The following is a 20,034-nucleotide window of genomic DNA, read 5'->3' as shown; positions in this document are numbered from 1 at the left end:
CAAGGGTGGGTTTTTGATTTTTTTTTTAATTTTTTTTTTTTTTTTTTTTTTTTTTTTGAGACGGAGTCTTGCTCTGAGCCCCAGGCTGGAGTGCAGTGGCGCGATCTAGGCTCACTGCAAGCTCCGCCCCCCCGGGTTCACGCCATTCTCCTGCCTCAGCCTCCTGAGTAGCTGGGACTACAGGCGCCCGCCACCTCGCCCGGCTAATTTTCTTGTATTTTTAGTAGAGACGGGGTTTCACCGTGTTAGCCAGGATGGTCTTGATCTCCTGACCTTGTGATCCGCCCGTCTCGGCCTCCCAAAGTGCTGGGATTACAGGCTTGAGCCACCGCGCCCGGCCCACTTTTACTTATTTTTTAACTTGTTTTTACAAACACACTAACACATTTATTTAACTATGAGTCTAAGGTTTGTATATGTTACTGTGTATCAGTTTATTGTTGCTGCTGTAACAAATTACCACAAACAGTAGTTTAAAAACTAATTTACTAAATTCATTACCTGATAGAGTTCTGAATTTTAAAAAGGTTACATTTGACGCTAAAATCAAAGGTTATATTTCTTCTGGAGGCTCTGAGAATTTTCCCTTTAACTTTCTCAGCTTCCAGAGGCTGTGTTCTTTGGCTCATGGCTGCATCAAGTTGATCTTGGGTTTCGTTGTGGTCATTGTTTCATTTCTGTTTCAGCCCTTCCTGCCTCTTATAAGAGCCTTTGTGGACATGTTGTACCTACCTAGATAATCCAGGATAATCTCCTCATCTCAATATCCCTAATGTAATCACATTTACAAGTTCCATTTTGTCGTGCTTAAATAATATATTTGCAGGTTTCATAGATTAGAATTTGGAAATTTTTTTTGGGGGGGAAAGGAATAATTTTTTTCTGTAGACCATACTGTGTAAAATATACCTCAATCTAAAAGAAATAAGCAAACACTTACAAAAAGGGAGAACCATATTGTCTGAGTCTGTTTTGTGCTGCTATAACAAAATACCTGAGACTGTGTTATTGATAAAGAACAAAAATTGATTTCTCACAGTTTTGCTGCGTAGGAAGTACAAGTCAAGTTGCCAGCAGGTTTGATGACTGATGAGGGTCTGCTCTCTGGTTTCAAGGTGGCACCTTAAAGCTGCATCCTCCACGGTGAAGGAAATCTGTGTTGTCACATGACAGAAGGGATGGAAGGTTGAAAAGTGGACAAATGCTGTGTTCTCACATGACAGAAAAGCAGAAGACAGAAAAAGCTCTTCTGCAAGCCCTTTTGATAATGGCATTAATTCCTTCATGAAGGCTCTGCCTACCTCCCAAGAAGCCTCATCTCCAAACGCCATGCCACGGGGGATTAAGTTTCCAATACACAAATTTTCGGGGATAAACCAGAGCATACTACACACAGACACATAGCTGAAGATACCTTTTTAAGACTCAAATTATGTTCCTCAGTAGGAAATAACTGAATTTAAGAATCCTTAGTGTGTATAGCACAAAAAAAAGAAAACTAGGAGAAATATTTTTGTTACCATTTACCAATGCTAATAAGTTTTATTTAAAGAAAAGAAAATTCTACCTCCTACCACAGAACCCTGCAATCCTTGAAATTATATAAACACAATGCCCACACATTACTTCTATTCTTTCTGATAACAAAGGTGGTTCTAAAAATTATGACTCATTTGATAGGAAAGAAATGATAGATCTTAAGAAGTTGCAAGTTGCAAAGTTCCAAGTTTTATTTGACATTAGCTCATCAAGTACATTGTATTCTTATGTTCCAAAAGTTTAAAAAGTGGTAAAGTATATTTCCCAAGTCTATTTATAGTTATTCTTGGGTGAACTTCTTCAAGGCAATTTTGTTAAAGTTTTTCAAATTGGATTTGAAAGAGTAAACACATTTAGAACCATTGAAATGTTAAGTAATATACAGTAAGTTATCTACGGAAGTAAACTTCTTAGTCCTTGGGGCAGGAGGGACATAGAAGTTTCTTTTACCATTCACAGTGTTGCTGTGACATCTTGTCCTCCAGTGAAACTTTTAACATGTTTTATGAGGAAAAGCTATTTTCCTCCATGTTATCAGTTAAAATATATTTTTGTTTGCTCCAAAGGACAACTGCCACAACTAGTGCTATAAACTTTAGGACTGAAGTTTTGTTTTGTCTGCTCTGGGAATGTCAGTACCTTATTTTATTCTTAGTGTGAGGAAAATTATATGATGCATCCATTTTATTTATCTTCCATTAGGCCAATGCGCATATACCCTAACTCTCAACACAACAACCCTTGCAAGTGTAACAAGTTTAGGTCTGTGTGTCTGTGTCTCAGCGATACAGAGTCCTGGGAAGTTTTATATTATGTTTTCAAATTTTTACAGCTTTATGGCTAGAACTCTATGAATTTTCCATAAATATCAGAGAAAGAAAGCAATAACCTTGATATTTGAGAGAACTAGTACATAAAACAAAAGTAGACAGGAACATTTGTTCAGGAGATCTTTTTTCTTTCTTTCTTTCTTTTATATATATACACACACACATACACACATATATATGCAAAACTAAAAAGAAAGAAAGAAGATCTGAACAAATGTATATGTTATATATTACATATATGTATATATGTTATATATTACATATATGTATATATGTTATATATTACATATATGTATATATGTTATATATTACATATATGTGTATATGTTATATGTAATATATGTTATATATTACATATATGTATGTATTACATATAATATATGTTATATATTACATGTATGTATATATGTTATATTATATATGTTATATATTACATGTATGTATATATGTTATATCATATATGTCATATATTACATATATTATATATGTTATATATAATATATGTTATATATGACATATATGTAACACATATTTATATATATAACTATATATATATATATATAACTTTGGACTGTATTGGGCAACAATTCTAATATTTCTGACAATCTAATCTCTTTCTTTGATAACAGCATTACTCATGCCCTTTCACTTTGCTTAGGAGAACCATTACCAAGAGAGTGATTCTTTTACTCCTTCTGTTTTCATTGCTCTTCCAGTGTGTGTGTGTGTGTGTGTGTGTGTGTGCGTGTTTGTATGCTTTGATGTATACTAGCCAAGTTGGAAAGGTATATTTATTAAATCAAAGAAAGATAAGCTTAGGAGACATATTTGTTTATATTTATTTCTGGATGGATCTTCTTTCTTCTCTATTTTTAGACATTGTTGTAATACAAAAAATAACCAACTTATGTTCAGAAAACACAAGATTATACCGTAGTAACTGACAACCCTAAAATATCGGTGGCCTAAAATGACCAAGGTGTATTTTCTTGTCTCCCACTTGTCAATTTCTGATTGTCTGCTGCTCCTCTTCTCATTATCATTATTCTGGGACAGAAGCTGATGGAGAAACTACATCCAGAATGTTGATGGTTACTATGAAAGAAAAAAAAGAAGAGAGAGAGAGAGAGAAGCATGGCAAATCAAACCATTTCTTAAAGGCCATATTAAAAGTTCTTAAATAAACATGGCATACCACTTCTGCTTAATTTCATTGGCCAAATTAAATTACAGCTGTGCCTACCTCTGAAAATACTGAAAGGCCAATGTTACCATATGCTTAGGAAAGAGAACTCTAAATTAAGACTGGATAATTTCATGCCTGCTAGTAACTTTAAGAATCTCATGTTACTTACTAATCGACACAACTCAAATTGCTTCACTTTTTATATATGTGTGTGTTTCTATGTTAATTAGTCTTTCTCATCTTTTCTAAGCTGCTAGTGGGAGGTTATGTATAAAATACCCATATTTTCCACTTTATATCTTGATCATAAGTATTAGCCACAAATAGTGCTGCTTCCTACAATTGGTTTATTTGGTTGGTTTTATCTAAGAATGCATAGATTTTAATGCATAAGGCACTGCATTATTATTATTTTTTACCATGTAATGCTACTGTTATTTTTTGTTTTGGAAATTTTATAGATGATTCCTTTATGGAGTTTTTCTATTGGCAATGTCTCCAGTAACAGTGGCTCATCTGCGTCAGAAAAGAGATAAATGTAGGAGTGATGGCCAACATTCAGATATATTGAAGTTCTACAGATCCCACTTCTTTCATTTTCCTCCCTGTCAAATCGATGCCTTCTGCTTTTGATTCTACCAAGATATTGAGTGATCTCAGGAAACACATTCATTTCCTGTCACTTCTACACTGACAGTGATCTGAAAAATGTGAGACTGAATTTATATGTTTTTCTTCTCAATTCTACCATCAGTATCTCGTAAAGAAGTCAGTAGAAATAGCACAAGGGTTAATGCTTCATGTCAGGTGCAGTTAAAATATACTTGGCTTTCAAACTTTTGAGGTCCTCAATCATTCTCTTCTCTCTAGTCCATGTTTGGGGAATTCACTATTTCTGACATGACCTATGGCATTTCTTAACATATCTAAAGGCCTTCCCTTACTTTGAAGAACTGAAACCACCCTGGAATGACCTGACAACCTTGAAATGATGACTTGGCCACCTAACTCAGGCGTTCTTTGGTCCGGACTTGCACATTGCAGTTGATTCTCGATAACATTTCTGAGCTGAACTGCATTCTTGATCTCTGTTCTTGTTTATCGTGCCCAGCCCCTTTGCTTTCTTTCCTAGAGTCTGATTTCCATTTATACAACCATAATCCAGCAATCTTGCTTTTACCTCTAGTGTCTCCACTGCTTAATAATTTTACTTACAGAGTGGACTTGATTGGAATGTTGAGTTTTGCTGTGCTGTCTGGGCTGCTATTACCTCTCTAACCTCATGCTTCACTATTCTTCTTTTTTCTTGCTGTGCTCTGACAACACTGGGCTTCTCCTTACTCTGTGAGTAGTCAAGGCACCATGCCACCTGAAAGCCATTGCATTTGCTGCTCCCTCTGTCTGAAATAGTCTTTCCCAGATATTCTCATGGGAAACCCTTGCTTTATTTGTTTTTCCAAAAATCACCTTTATAGTGAAGTCTGGCCTGGCCACCCTATCTGAAATTGTACTATTATGCAGAATACATAAGGAGAATAGGAATTAAATGAACACACAAAGAGGAAAGTTAATCATATTATCACAGGGCAAATTCTCATATTAAGTTTCAGCCTGGGAGGCCATGTGAATTCTTGGCTTCACAAGAAGGAATCCAAGAGCGAGCTCATAGACTAAATTGAAAGCAAATTTATTAAAAGGAAAAGGAATAAAATGGTGGCTACTCCACAGTAGCCTATGCAAATAATGCATAGTACTACCTGTGCATAGTATACTACGTATAGTAGCCACCCTAAACAAGGGGTGGGTTATTCATGAGTTTTCCGGGAAATGGGTGGGGAATTCCCAAAACAGGGTTTCTCTCCCTTTCAGACTATGTAGGGGTCAAATCTGGACTTTTCCGTGGCATTTGTAAATATCATGGCACTGGTGAGAGTTTTCTTACCACATGTTTTTTATCAGCAAGGTCTTTGTGACCTGTATCTTATGAAACCAGTTCTACCGAGCTCCTATCTCAAAATGCCACCTTTAAACAACTAAGTTCCATAATTCATTATTTTGTGAGCTTGATTAAAATATTACAATTATTGGTCACAATTGTAGGATGCCAAAAGAATGAGGGTTGTGATCAACTCAGTATACCACTGGAAGCTATATGAGTAAGCAGCAAACTATTTCTCATAAATGCAGAATGTTGGCAAACTGACAAAAGGTGTCCACAGCCCAGAAGGACTGATGAGGGCAGTCACGACCCAAGCACAAGTGTTTCTTGTGTTTAGGCATAATTGAAGCGTGTTAGCAATAATGTGAACCTGTGATCAATCCAGTAGCTGGCCAATTGTTAGCTCCTGCTTCCTGCTCTTGTTGCTCAATAAATACAAAGGGCTGTAATAGCTCAGGGGGGGTTTGTCTTTGCTCACTAGAAGCAGGGAGCTCTTTTCTTCTTCTCCAGTTCCCCTTTCCTTAAAATAGTTACTTTTGGTTTTTGTTATCATTTTCTACATTCTTCCCTTTGTTCAGTCTTGTAATGACAGTCTCAAGTAGTAACAGTAATAACTGCTGTAATGACGGTCTCAAGTAGTAGTTGTGGCAGTCAGCTACGCACAATAGCATTGGTTGTTTATAACAAGAAATTTTAATTTAAAAAGAGTAAATATTGTCTGGTGAGAATGAACATTACAGATGTATCTGTAGCTTGAGGTGAACCTTAATACAGTGTATAACTGACTTTCTTCACTGTTTTTTGATTCTGCTTCCTGAATCTTCCCTTCCCTACCCAGGACTGCATCCTTCTTCATTCATATTCACCAGAAAAAAGAAAGGTGTCTCCTTCAGTAACTCAAAGAAAAGTCCTAGAATTAAGTTTAATTTATCCTCATTACTCTTCCATGACTGGAAAATTCAGAGTACTGTTTGAAAAGGGAGGGAAAAAGAAAAAGGGAGAGAATTAAAGTTTCTTGTGCACTTCCTTCTCCCTTGGGATGATAATAGTTATTGAGTAACTTGAAATTAACATATTAATTTATTTAAAGTGTCATATTAATCTCTGGCAAGCTACATTCCAGCATATTCATTTATCACATGCTGTGTGAATGCTTTTTTTTTTTTCATTTGCAAATTTTTGCTGATAAGGGCTATTTGATAACACAGTCACATGCACTAATTTATTTTCAAGTTAATGCATTTGAGGTCTAGTTTTAATGTGCTCTTAAAGCAAGCAGTCTTGTCCCCCTCATGTTTTTCAGTATTTGTGTCTGCTAAATTTAGAGCTTTTATAAAAATTATAATGTGACGTCTTGTGTTTTTCAACTGCAGCAGTGTTTTTAGTTACTATAAACAAACATGTACACTAATTCTTTGAGGAAAAAAAGTGCTCAAAATGCATCTAGGTTCTGAACAATTGGAAAATGGCAAATGGCATTTCAAGTGGTTCAAATTTCCACTTCCTTCAGCAATTTTTAGATATTTTTAAAGCAAGAATGGAATTTATAGTTATTTATAGTAAGTTGTTATAAACCTATCTCATGAATATTGCCAGCTTGACACTTAAACTTACCTTTTCATTTATTAATAGAAATATTCAGAAATAGTCACTAAATATAATTACTGGAATGGTCATCTAAGTAACTTTTTGCCTTCAAGCAAAAGCATCTGAGCCCATTGCATTTATATAAGGTAGGAAGAATACAAATTAATTCTGGCTTGTTGAGTTTGGAAGTCCTAATTGATTATTTTGACTGAATTTATCAGTCAAAATTCAGTCAGTCAGGTGAATCTGCCTCCTAGAGCTGTTCTTATATCATAATTAGCTTTTGTTAATTGGTAGAATCTGCTGTCTAAAGATTTCACAAACAATTTGAGAGAGAAAAATTATGTACCTCAGTCTGTTTGATGGAATATGGTTTAGTTTTCTGCTTTTCATAAGTCGCTTAGGTTTGTGCTTGTTAACTTGTTACAAAAAGCCAGGAGTTGTGTTAATAGATATTATTTTCTAATTAGTTTCCAGGAAAAATAGACATTGCTCTTCTTTTGTGCTTTTTCATTTGTTTGTTTGTTTTTTATATGGAGTCTTGCTATGTTGCCTGCCTAGAGTGGGTGACACAGCCTTGGCTCACTGCAATCTCCCTATCCTGGGTTCAAGTGATTTTCCTGCCTCAGCCTCCTGAGTAGCCGGGACTACAGGTGCCCACCACCACACCTGGATAATTTTTGTATTTTTAGTAGAGATGGGGTTTCACCATGCTGGCCAGGATGGTCTCGATCTCCTGACCTCATGATCCATCTGCCTTGCCTCCCAAAACACTGGGATTATAGGTCTGAACCACTGTGACCAGGCTCCATTTATTTTTACCTAAGTTTTCCGTTTAAAATTTTTCATGAAAGTTGGGTGTAACAGTGCACACCTGTAATCCCAGCACTTTGGGGGGCCCAGGTGGAAGGATTACTTGAGGTCAGGAGTTCAAGACCAGCCTGACCAACATGTTGAAACCCCCAACTATACTAAAAATACAAAAATTAGCCAAACATGGTGACACACATCTGTAATCCCAGCTACCTGGGAGGCTAGGGCATGAGAATCACTTGAACCTGGGAGACAGAGGTTGCAGTGGAGCAAAGATTCTACCACTGCATTCCAGCCTGGGCAACAGAGCAATACCCTGTCTCAAAAAAATAAAAATAAATAAAAAATTAAAAATAAAATTCTCCATGAGGCCCAAATATCTTCACCTTGTCTATTAGATGTCAGTGATTCAGATTTATTTCTCACATTATCCTGACACATCTCTTCTTAACTTTATTATTATTTTTCTTTTTATGTGGGTCCTGATCACTTTCGAACCATGCTCCTCCAAGTATGTTCAAGGTTAGATAGGTGACCTAAAAAAACCTTTTTTCAGATCACATGAGAAAATGGTATAAGGAATAACTATATTTCTGTTTCATGTGTTTAAAGTAATTTACTTTATAGCTTCCCTGAATTATGGGATTAAAGCCTGAATATAACCAAAGTGTAATGAAGTCTGTAATGTACTGTCCTTTTATAAAATTCAGCTACCTGAAAATTCTTATATGCAGAAAAATAGAATCACCACACTTTGGGGGAAGCACTTTTTAGTATCAAGTCTTTTGGTTTCAGTGAATGTTTTATATTACTTTGGATAGGTTTTGTAAACCAAAATGTATCTGAAACAGGTATTATTTTAGTTTATTTTGTTAAAATTATAAGGACATGCCTGTGACAGCCTCAGGAGGTCCTGAGAATGTTTGTGCAAGGTAGTCAGACTGAAGTTCAGCTTTATACGTTTTAAGGTGACATAAAGCATTAGTCAATACATGTAAGACATACATTGATTTGTTCCACAAAGGTGGAACAACTCTAATGTGATTTCACCCTTTGTCTCCAACTAAATCTCATCTTGAATTGTAATCTGCAGTGTTGAAGGGAGGACCTGATAGGAGGTGACTGAATCATGGGGGGAGACTTCCTCCTTGCTGTTCTCATGATAAAGTTTTCATGAGATCTGATTGCTTGCAAGTGTGTTACATCCTCCCCATTCTGTCTCTCTCTTTCCTGCCAGCTATGTGACAATGTGCCCACTTTCCCTTAGTCTTCTGCCATGACTGTAAGTTTCCTGAGACCTCCTTAGAAGCAGAAGCCTGTACAGTCCACAGAAACATGAGTTGATTAAACCTCTTTTCTTTATTAATTACTCACTCTCAGGTATGTTTTCATGTCAGAAAGAGAACGAATTAATACAAACTTGAAGGTGGTTGGGGGATCTTCCAGGTCATAAGTGGATTCAAAGATTTTCTGACTGGCAATTCGTTGAAAGGATTTATTGAAAGACCTGGATCCAATAGAAGGGAGTGTCTGGGTTAAGATAAGGGATTGTGGAGACCAAGGTTTTTATTATGTAGATGAAGCTTCCAGGTAGCAGGCTTTAGAGAGAATAGATTGTAAATATTTCCTATCAAACTTAAAAAAATGACAGACTTAATTCTGTTCTAGAACAAGAAACGGATCAGGAAAGGGAAAGGAATTCTCTATAAAATTTGTAGATTTTCCCCACAAGACACTTGCTTCCTCGTGCAAGCTCAGTAGAGCCATTTCAAAATATGTCAAATCAATATATTTTTGGATAAAATATGCTGATTTTTTGAGGGCCTACTATCTGTCATTTTGGTATCTTTATTGCTACAGAGTTTACTTTGCCAGTTTTAAGGTCTCTGTTTTAATGTTAAATGCTGGACAGCTGTGCCTAAATTCTAAAGGGAGGTGTATTAGTCCATTTTCACATGGCTATAAAGAAATATCTGGAAAAAAAAAAAAAGAAATATCTCAAACTCAGTAATTTATTTTAAAGAAGAGTTTTAATTGGCTTATGGTTCTGCAGGCTGTACAGGTTTTGGGGAGGCCTCAGGAAACTTACAATCATGGCTGAAGGCAAAGGGGAAGTAAGCAATGTCTTGCATGACCAGAGCAGAAAAAAGGGAGTGAGGCGCTGGTGTTGGAGTGGGAGGGTACCACACACTTTTAAACAGCCAGATCTCATGAAAACTCTATAATGAGACAGCAGTAGGGGATGATGCTAAACTGTTAGAAACAGCCCCCATGATCCAGTCACCTCCCATTAGGCCCATCTCCAACGGTGGGGTTACAATCCAATATATGATTTGGGTGGGGACACAGAGCCTAACCATATCATTCTGGCCCTGGTCCCTCCAAAATCTCATATTCTTCTCATATTTCAAAATACAATCATCCCTTCTCAACAGTCCCCCAAAGTCTTAACTTATTCCAGCATGAATTCAAAAGTCCAAATTTCAAAGTTTTGTCTGAAACAAGACTAGTTCTTTCTGTCTATGAACCTGTAAAATCAAAAACAAGTTAATTACTTCCCATATACATTGGAGGTGTAGGAATTGGCTAAGCACTCTCTTATCAAAAAGGAGATACCAGCCTAAGAAAAGAGGCTACAGGCTCCATGCAAGCCTGAAATATGGCAAGACAATCATTAATCCTTAAAGATGTCAAAATAATCTCTTTTCACTCCATATTTCACATCCAGGGCACACTTTTGCAAAGGGTGGGCTCCCAAGGTCTTGGGCAGCTCCACACCTGAGGCTTTTCAGGGTACCACCCCTTTGACTGCTTTCACTGGTTGGCGTTGAATGCCTGCTTTTCCAGGAACACAATGTAAGCTGTCAGTGGGTCTACTATTCTGGGGTCTGGAGGATGGTGGCTCTCTTCTCACAGTTCCACTAGGCAGTGCCCCAGTAGGGACTCTGTGTGTGGGGGCTCCAACCCCACATTTTTCCTCTGTACTGTCCAAGCAGAGATTCTCCACAAGGGCTCCACTCCTGTAGCAGACTTCTGCCTTGACATCCAGCCATTTTCATACATCTGAAATTTAGATGGAGGCTCCTGATATGGTTTGGCTGTATTCCCACACAAATATCATCTTAGATTGTAGTTCTCATAATCCCCACATGTCATGGGAGGGACCTGGCAGGAGGTAATTTAATCACGAGGCAGTTACCCTTATGCTGTTCAGGCTGTTGTCATGATACTAAGTGAATTCTCATGAGCTCTGACGATTTTATAAGGGGCTTCCCATTCTCTCAGCTCTCATACTTCTCCTTTCTGCCCTGTGAAGCAGGATGTGTTTGCTTCCCCTTCCACCATGATTGTAAGATTCCTGAAGACTCCCCAGCCATGCTGAACTGTGAGTTAATTAAACATTTTTTCTTTATAAATTACCCAGTCTTAGATATGTATTAGCAGCATGAGAACAGACCAATACTGCTCCCAAGCTTCAATTCTTACACTTTATTCACCTGCAGGCTTAAGACCACATGGAAGCCACCAAGGCTTATGGTTTATGCCTTCTGAAGCAATGGTCCAAGTTGTGCCTTGGCCTCTTCTAGCTACAACTGGAGCTGGAGTGGCCACGTTGCAGGGTGCTATGTCCTGAGGCTGCACAGAGCAGCAGGGTCCTGGCCCTGGTTCAAAAATCATTCTTTCCTTCTAGGTCTTCTGGACTATTAAAGGAGGGGCTTCTTTGGAGGTTTTTGAACTGCCTCTGGGGCCTATTCCCCATTGTCTTGGCTATCAACATTTGGCTCCTCTTTACTTACACTAATTTCTGCAACTGGCTTGAATTCCTCCTCAGCAAATGGATTTTTCTTTTCTAACACATGACCAGGCTGCAATTTTCCCAAACTTTTATGCTCTTGTTCCCTTGTAAATATAAGTTCCAGTTTTACATCATTTCTTTACTCTGGTTGCTAGGAGCAGATTCCTAGGACAGGGGCATAATCCAACCAGGTTTTTTATTAAGTATAGCAAAATTGACCTTTGCTCCAATTCCCAAGAAATTTTTCATCTCCATCTGAAACCTCCTCAGCTTAGACTGCATTGTTCGTGTCACTATGAGCATTTTGGTCACAACAATGTAACAAGTCTCTAGGAATTTCCAAACTTTCCCTCATCTTCCTGTTTTCTGAGCCATCCACACTGTTCCAGTCTCTTCTCATTACCCAGTGCCAAAGCTGCTTCCACATTTTCAGGTCTCTTTTTAGCATTGCCCACTTCCCGATACCAATTTTCCGTATAAGTTCATTCCTGCACTGTTATGAAAAAATGCTTGAGACTGGGTAATTTATAAAGAAAAGGTATTTAATTGGCTCATGGTTCAGTAGGCTATACAGGAAACATGCCTGGGGAGGCCTCAGGAAACAGAATTATGGTGGAAGGTGAAGGGGAAGTGGCAACATCTTACATGCCCAGAGCAGGAGGAAGAGAGACAGGAGAGGTGATATAGCCTTTTAAACAACCAGATCTCTCAGTAACTCACTTACTCACAAGAGAACACTACCAAAGGGGCAACATGCCCCCATGATTCAATGACTTCCCACCAGGACCCACCTCCAACATTGGGAATTATAATTTGACATGAGACTTGGGGAGTGACAAAGACCTAAACTATATCAGGAGGAGTATATAATGAGGCATGTTTGACCCCATGAAAACATCATGGCCTGAACTAGTTTCTTAGGTTATCTTAGGAATGCCCTTGGTCAAAAGCAAGGGTCCATTCAACTGGTCAAGGGACTTACACATTTTTTTTAGTTTAAATCCTGATAGTTAATTGCCAATCTATATCTTTTATGAAGTATGCACCATATGTTTCATAAGTAATAGTGATTATCAGACACACTTCCCCACCCCAACCCCAGCCATCACATGGCAAGTTAAGAATAAATGAAGTGACAGGGTGCAGTGGCTCATGCCTGTAATTCCAGCACTTTGGGAGGCCGAGGCGGGCAGATCAACAAAGGTCAGGAATTCGAGACCAGCCTGCCCAACCTGGCGAAACCCGATTTCTACTAAAAATACAAATAAATTAGCCAGGTGTGGTGGTGGGCGCCTGTAATCCCAGCTACTCGGGAGGCTGAGGCAGGAGAATTGCTTGAACCTTGGAGGCGGAGGTTGCAGTGAGCCGAGATGGCACCGCTATACTCAAGCCTGGGTGACAAAAGCAAAACTTCATCAAAAAATACATAAATAAATAAATAAATAAATAAATAAATAAATAAATAAGAAGTAGGCAGGTTCTGGGGTCTTTCACTTAAAACAAGTATTCCTGAAGCAAAAATATTCATTAAGCATGCTATCGTGCCAAATAATTGAACATGGATTTTAAGTTTCTTATTGCTGACAATGCCTTATTATCCCTTTTTGACCCATTAGCAATTTATCAATTGTCTTTAATGTGTAGATTTTTAAGAATAACTGAAAGGTAAAACTCAAAACCTATTGGTGAAGGAATTGTGGCGGTATTTGCATCAGAGGAATCACAATTTAGCTTGCCATTTATTTAAGCTAATTTAAGTTTTTTCCTTGCTGTTGTTATATCAATACAATGAGAACTTAAATATTGCTTTCTCAGGGCCATGTCTTATTATTTATTGGATATGGTATTATTTTTAGTATATTAGTGGGCATATGGTGTGGGACCAGGCATATTTTGTTATTTTGGTTCTAGAACATTCTGGCTTGTGATCTTGGGCACACAGTTTAACTTTTCTGAAATCAGATTTTTGCATTTTAAAACGAGTATTTGAATAGTACTTATTTTTTGCAAAGCTTAAATGATGTACTAGGAACAGAACTAACTGTCAAAATCATAAAGTCAGAAGTCAACAAATATTCGTTGTTAGTATCAGGTCATTTTTTCTTGTTGCTTAAAGATTCTTTTTACTTTTTTGGGCAGTCTAGCTTTAATCTTGAGAAAAAAATGACAAAAACCAAAAGAACATGAGAAAATGGTGAAAGTGCTTGATATACTATTACTTTCATTGTAATGAAGCTGTAAGTGTTTGAATATGCCCAAACTCATGAAATTGTATACATTAAATATGTGGAGTTCTTTGTATATCAATTATACCTTAAAGAAGCTGTTTTAATAAAATATTTAAATTATGAAATATGTAGTTATTAAGAGATAATTTGTTTGAGAACCAAGACTACTTACAGTTTCATTACTTAACTATCCGACCAAAAACAGTCTGCTTTATAGCAACATAACTTTATGATTCATTCCCATTTTTTTCCAGAAAGATAAAACTGGGATCCACTTCTCAACTTCATTGGTTGCTTAAGAAATTAATGAAAGTGAATATAGTGTTCAACTAGCTTTCTTCTTAGGACAACGTACTGTTCATTTGAGTAAATAATCCCCTTCCAAACATAAAAGATGACTCAACTGGACAAACACATATGTATAAATTCTTTCTTCGAGACTCTCATCTTGCATCTTGCTGTGTCCTTTGGTTCTAAACTCTTACATCAAAGACACTAGCCAACCCTTATCATATCTCTGCGTTGAAAAGGCTGCCTAAAACCACTAGAGCATGAACCCCACAAGACTATAGATATCCATTCCTGACCTCCTGCCTTTTGACAGTACTAAGACTCTCAAAGTGGTGTTTTCCTTCAGTAAGTAATTAATTCATCTTTGCTTCATCAATAAGTTACTCTGGTGGTCTTTGTGGAGCATTGGCAGTGGACATAGGCAATTAGTTGTGACTTTGCTATACAAATTAAAGAAACTCTGCTTGAGACCTGAACTTCTCTACTGAGATAGATTGGACTTCTTTTTTTTTTTTTTGAGACGGAGTCTTGCTCTGTCGCCCATGCTAGAGTACAGTGGCATGATCTTGGCTCAGTGCACACTCCGTCTCCCGGGTTCACGCCATTCTTCTGCCTCAGCATCCCAAGTAGCTGGGACTACAGGCGCCTACCACCATGCCCGGCTAATTTTTTTTGCATTTTTAGTAGAGATGGGGTTTCACTGTGTTAGGCAGGATGGTCTCAATCTCCTGACCTCGTTATCTGCCCGCCTTGGCCTCCCAAAGTGCTGGGATTACAAGTGTAAGCCACCGTGCCTGGCTGGTAGATTGGACTTTATCTGTTCTTTTTGCCTGTCTTCTAATGGATAGTATTGTTTTGTATACTGTGTTGATGGATGGAGATGGTTTCAGTCTTTACAGTTGCTAAGTGCTTACAATATCAGATATTTTCTAATGGATCTTAAAATTTTCACAGAAAGGACTGGAAGAGTTTAAAGCAGAGATGCAAATTGTAAAGGGAAAAAGGTTAAGAACAGTCCTGCCATTTGTTGGACATGTTGTTCTATGTATGAAAGTAATGTGGTCCCTTCCCCACTCCAAGAAAAACTGTGATTTGGAAATTTCCCCTTTAACCCTTTACGTTTCTAAGCAAAGTACTGTTGGTTTCATTAAATGGTCCTTTTGGAGATAGCTTTTTAAAAATGGATTACTTTCCATGCTATCTTGAAGCGTTTTTTGTAGTTTTATAAAGGAGAAGGAGGTAGTTTCTCACTGTGGTTGACTATGAATTTGGCAGGATGACCGTAACAGATACTAATATGGCTTGGCTCTGCCTTCCTACCCAAATTTCATCTCTAATTGTAATCCCCAAGTGTCAGGGGAGGGGCCAGGTGGGAAGTGATTTGATCATGGGATCTGTTTCCTGCATGCTATTCTCATCATAAGGAGTGAGTTCTCACAAGAGCTGGTGGTTTTAAAGTGTGGCACTTCCTTGTTTATGCACATACTCCCTTGTGCCACCTTGTGAAGAAGGTGACTGCCTCCCCTTCGCCTTCCACCATGATTGTAAGTTTCATGAGGCCTCCTAGCCATGCTTCCTGCTTCCTGTTATGCCTGCAGAGCTGTGAATCAAGTGAACCTTTCCTTTATAATCATCCAGTCTCAGGTAGTATTCTTTATAGCGATGTGAGAAGAAGCTAATACAGATATATTTAAAATAATTTGAAACATTATGTATACTGGTATAGTTTCATCATATAATGTGATAACATTGTAATTTTTAAATATAGAGCCATTGAGTAGTAATGCAATTCAGTAAAACTTCCCAAGTTAAAGTGCACTTATTTTCTTTCAACAGCTACTTCATCCTATTAAATGTGTTGTGTCAATGAAGCCAACACTTTTCAAAAGTGTTTAGTTATTTTTCTTACTTTCATCTCTTTAGGTTGGCTAATGGAGAATTTATGTGATGTCAGACATTGAAAAGCACATTGACTATTCAGTTTTTGAGAAGGATGTGATGTAATATGTAAAATCAAAGTTTCTAAAACCAAACCCATTTACATTTGAATTATAATTCTACCATTCTCTTGCTGAGAAACTGTGGGATAGTTCCCTAAACTCTCTAAATGTAAATTTTCCCCTCTAAAAAATGGGAAGAATAGTATCAAACTCATAGGACTGTTTGGTGGATTCAAATTAAAGATAACATTGCTATACTACATTTACCCGGTGGCTGGCACAGAGCAAGTGATCACTAAATGTCAATCATCATTATTATTATCTCTTCTCTACCCATATAAAAGGTTTTCTATATCAGAAAACGCTGTTGGCTTTTTCAAGACAAATATTAAACTACAAATGAGGATAAACTATCATAGACTTTTCTACATTTCTAGATTAAACAGATGAGTATAGAAAGCCAGAATTGAGATATATATCCCTTTCATGACCCTGACATGTATGAGAAAATGTGATAAAGATAGCAAAGCATTCCTGGGAAGAGTGTGACTGGGGTCACATTTTATAGTGAGGGGAGTTGGAAGTCCCAGAGCTTGGAATAGAGCCTTCACTCAGAAACAGAGATAGTGTTTATCCACCTAAAGTGAGGAAGCCTGATCTCAACTGAAGGAAAAGTGCCAAATATAGGAATTGGCCTAAATATTTTTCCAAGTGGTTTATGGTTGCAAAGTCCCTAATTAGAAACTGTTCTTCTCTGGAGAAGAAAAATCTGATATGCTGCTACTTTGTCTTCAATGAGAGATATAAATCTGAAAGTTTTGGAATTTCACCAGGATGGAAGGAATGCAAGCCAAATCTTAGTGAAGTCTGAGTTTTCAGGAAATCGAGTAAGAGATGTCTGGCTTTGCTGTTTAGAGTATTCTTTTAGGCCCAGACAATATTCAGATCTGGATGATTTATGTCAACAGTGAAGATGTCCCGCAGATTGAAACACCTTCCACCATGTTTTAATGAAAGTTGAAATTTTGGGGGACGCTCCCTGAAAGAAAAGTCTGTGAGATTAAAAGATGATTCCTGATTTTGTGCTATTATGCTGTGAGAATAAAATCCAAGCTATATTGTTTTGATGAAGTTTGCTAAATCTGACTTATTTTCCTCAAATCCTTAATCTCTTTCTAGAGAGACAGAGGATAAGTGGGTACTTCAGAATCTGCCTGACAGGTTTTTAAAATGAAAGTTATTTTGGAGAAAAGAAATCTCCAATTATAGTTCAGGAGAGAGTATATCTAAGTTTTTGGCTCTTTGAAAAATGTTTAATCCCTTTATGTATAAGATATTTGAAACCCAGGTCAGTGCATTCCTATCTACTCTATTTCAAAAGTAGTGTGAAATATCAGCACTTGAGCTCTGAAAACTCAGTAATAATACAAGTGGAAAAATTAAAGAATTATATAAAGTACATAACATACTTTAATTAAACAGTTAGGGGACTAGACCTCAGTTTGTTACTTTATGCTTGTTATCTATTTTAATGTAATCAGAGAATATTTGTGTTTATGTCATTTTTACCAAATGATCAAAATGTACACAGGTGCTCACACACACAGACCAACACACATGCAAAAGAAATAAAGATGATAAAGAAAGGAAGAAGAAATGAGAGAAAAAAGAAAAAGAGAGACATAATGAGAGAGAATAAGAAATAAAGAAGGAAGTGGATCATGCCTGTAATCCCAGCAATTTGGAAGGCCGAGGCGGGTGGATCACGAGGTCAGGAGATTGAGACAATCATGGGAGGCTGAGGGAGGAGAATCGCTTGTACCCGGGAAGTGGAGGTTGCAGTGAACTGAGATCATGCCACTGCACTCCAGCCTGGGCGACAGAATGAGACTCCATTTCAAAAAAAAAAAAAAGGAAGGAAGGAAGAAAGAAAGGAAAGAAAGAAGTGTGGAAGAAAGAATGAGAGGGAGAAAAAGAAAGAGATTTAAAAAAAGAAGGAAGAAAATAAAAAAGAATTTGAACTGCAGTTATAGAATACCAAATATTCTGATATTATGTAATTAAAAATATAATCCAATTTGTTGACGTATTAGAGACAAAGAGATGCAAATGTCTATGATCATGATCGCTTCTCAATCACAAGTTATAAAAAATCCTAATTATCATTTGGTCATTCGTTTGAAGGATAAAAGTGGTCAGTTCATTCCAGGAAAATAGACATTACTAAAAATTTTGCTCTTCATTTTTTGGTGGTTACCTGTAGAGGTGGAGATATGGTGTGGAAACCAGTGACTGAGTGAGAATGGGGCTAGGAAGAACTTTCCTTTTTGTATTAGAGTTGCAGTAAAGGTGTTAACTCAGTGAAGAAAGCAACTTCATTGGCTTTAACTCTTTGTATTCTACTAGAAAAAGATGAAAAAGTGAGTTTCTATTTCTGTTAAAAATTCACATAGGCTGGGCGCAGTGGCTCATGCCTGTAATCCCAGAACTTTGGGAGGCTGAGGCAGGCGGATCACAAGGTCAACAGTTCGAGACCAGCTTGGCCAACATGGTGAAACCTTGTCTCTACTAAAAATACAAAAAATATCTGTGCATGGTGGTGCACACCTGTAGTCCCAGCTACTTGGGAGGCTGAGGCAGGAGAATCACTTGAAACTGGAAGACAGAGGTTGCATGAGCCGAGATCATACCACTGCATTCCAGCCTGGGTGAAAGAGTGAAACTCCATCTCAAAAAAAAAAAAAAAAAAGAAAAAGAAAAAAATACACATAATGGGCGAGATTACATTATCTTTGGGAGTGTGTAACAAGGTTCTCATTTCAAATGCAAATGAAATCCAGAACTGGACGTTTTACCAGTAGCAAGCCTTGATAGATCCAATCAATTGTCAAGTGTTTTGTCCCAAAATTAGAGATAAATGTCAAGATGGAGATAAGTCAGACTTACTTAATTGACACATAAAGTGTCTATTAAAATTCTTCCTATTTATGGAGATAATTTGATTTTTTTCTTATGCATACAGAATCTTGGAAAGCAAATTTTCTGAAGATTTTGAAGACAAGAATAATAAAAAACAAGAAATTGAATGGAGGGAGAATATGACAGAGATAATAGAGATACTTAGATGAGCTCTAACTCATGTGGATTAATGATCTAGAACAAGACCTGGAAAGAGGACTAAAACATGTAAAACTATTAAATGGCTAAAAAGTTAAGGAATCTTTACAAGTCTCAAAATTAGGTGAAAAAGAGAGAAGCCATGATAAAGTTAAGAAGCAAGCATATAAATAATTACAATAGTCAGAATAATTAAAAGTAAATTAAAATACATGGATACAAAAACACAAAGAAATCATCTTAATTTCCTCACTGATATTTTTTCCTTCAAAAGAAGAAAGGAAAAACAAATTTTATGGTGCAGCAGTAGTTTTCAAATTGTTTTATTTAATTTTATTTCTACACTAGGAAAGAAGTCACTATTTTCATTTACTTTAGTGGAAATGAAAGCATAAAATTATGAACTGGTCTGTCTGTGGTCACTCAGTCACACAGCACCCTGAATTAAACGAGCATGGCCTGGAAATTGTGCTAACATCAGATGTACATTCTGAAAAACATTTGGTTATTTCCCCTCTTGTTTATAAAATAAATCAAATTGGAAATGATTAAATGGGAAGAATTAGATGGGCTGATAATGTTAATGCAGGGAATAATGATGAGTGTCTTAGTCCTTTCAACCTGCTATAGCAAAATGCCACAGGTTGGAACATTTTTAGTAAACAGAAATGTATCGCTTACAGTTCTGGAGTCTGGGAGGTCTAAGATCAAGGCATTGACAGGTGCAGTTTCCGGCTAGCGTCCTGTTTCTAATGGATGGCACCTTCT

This window comes from Theropithecus gelada, chromosome 7b (assembly GCF_003255815.1).
Source record: "Theropithecus gelada isolate Dixy chromosome 7b, Tgel_1.0, whole genome shotgun sequence".
Taxonomy (NCBI): domain Eukaryota; kingdom Metazoa; phylum Chordata; class Mammalia; order Primates; family Cercopithecidae; genus Theropithecus; species Theropithecus gelada.
The sequence above is the reverse complement of the archived record's forward strand: the minus strand, read 5'-3'. Positions refer to the sequence as shown.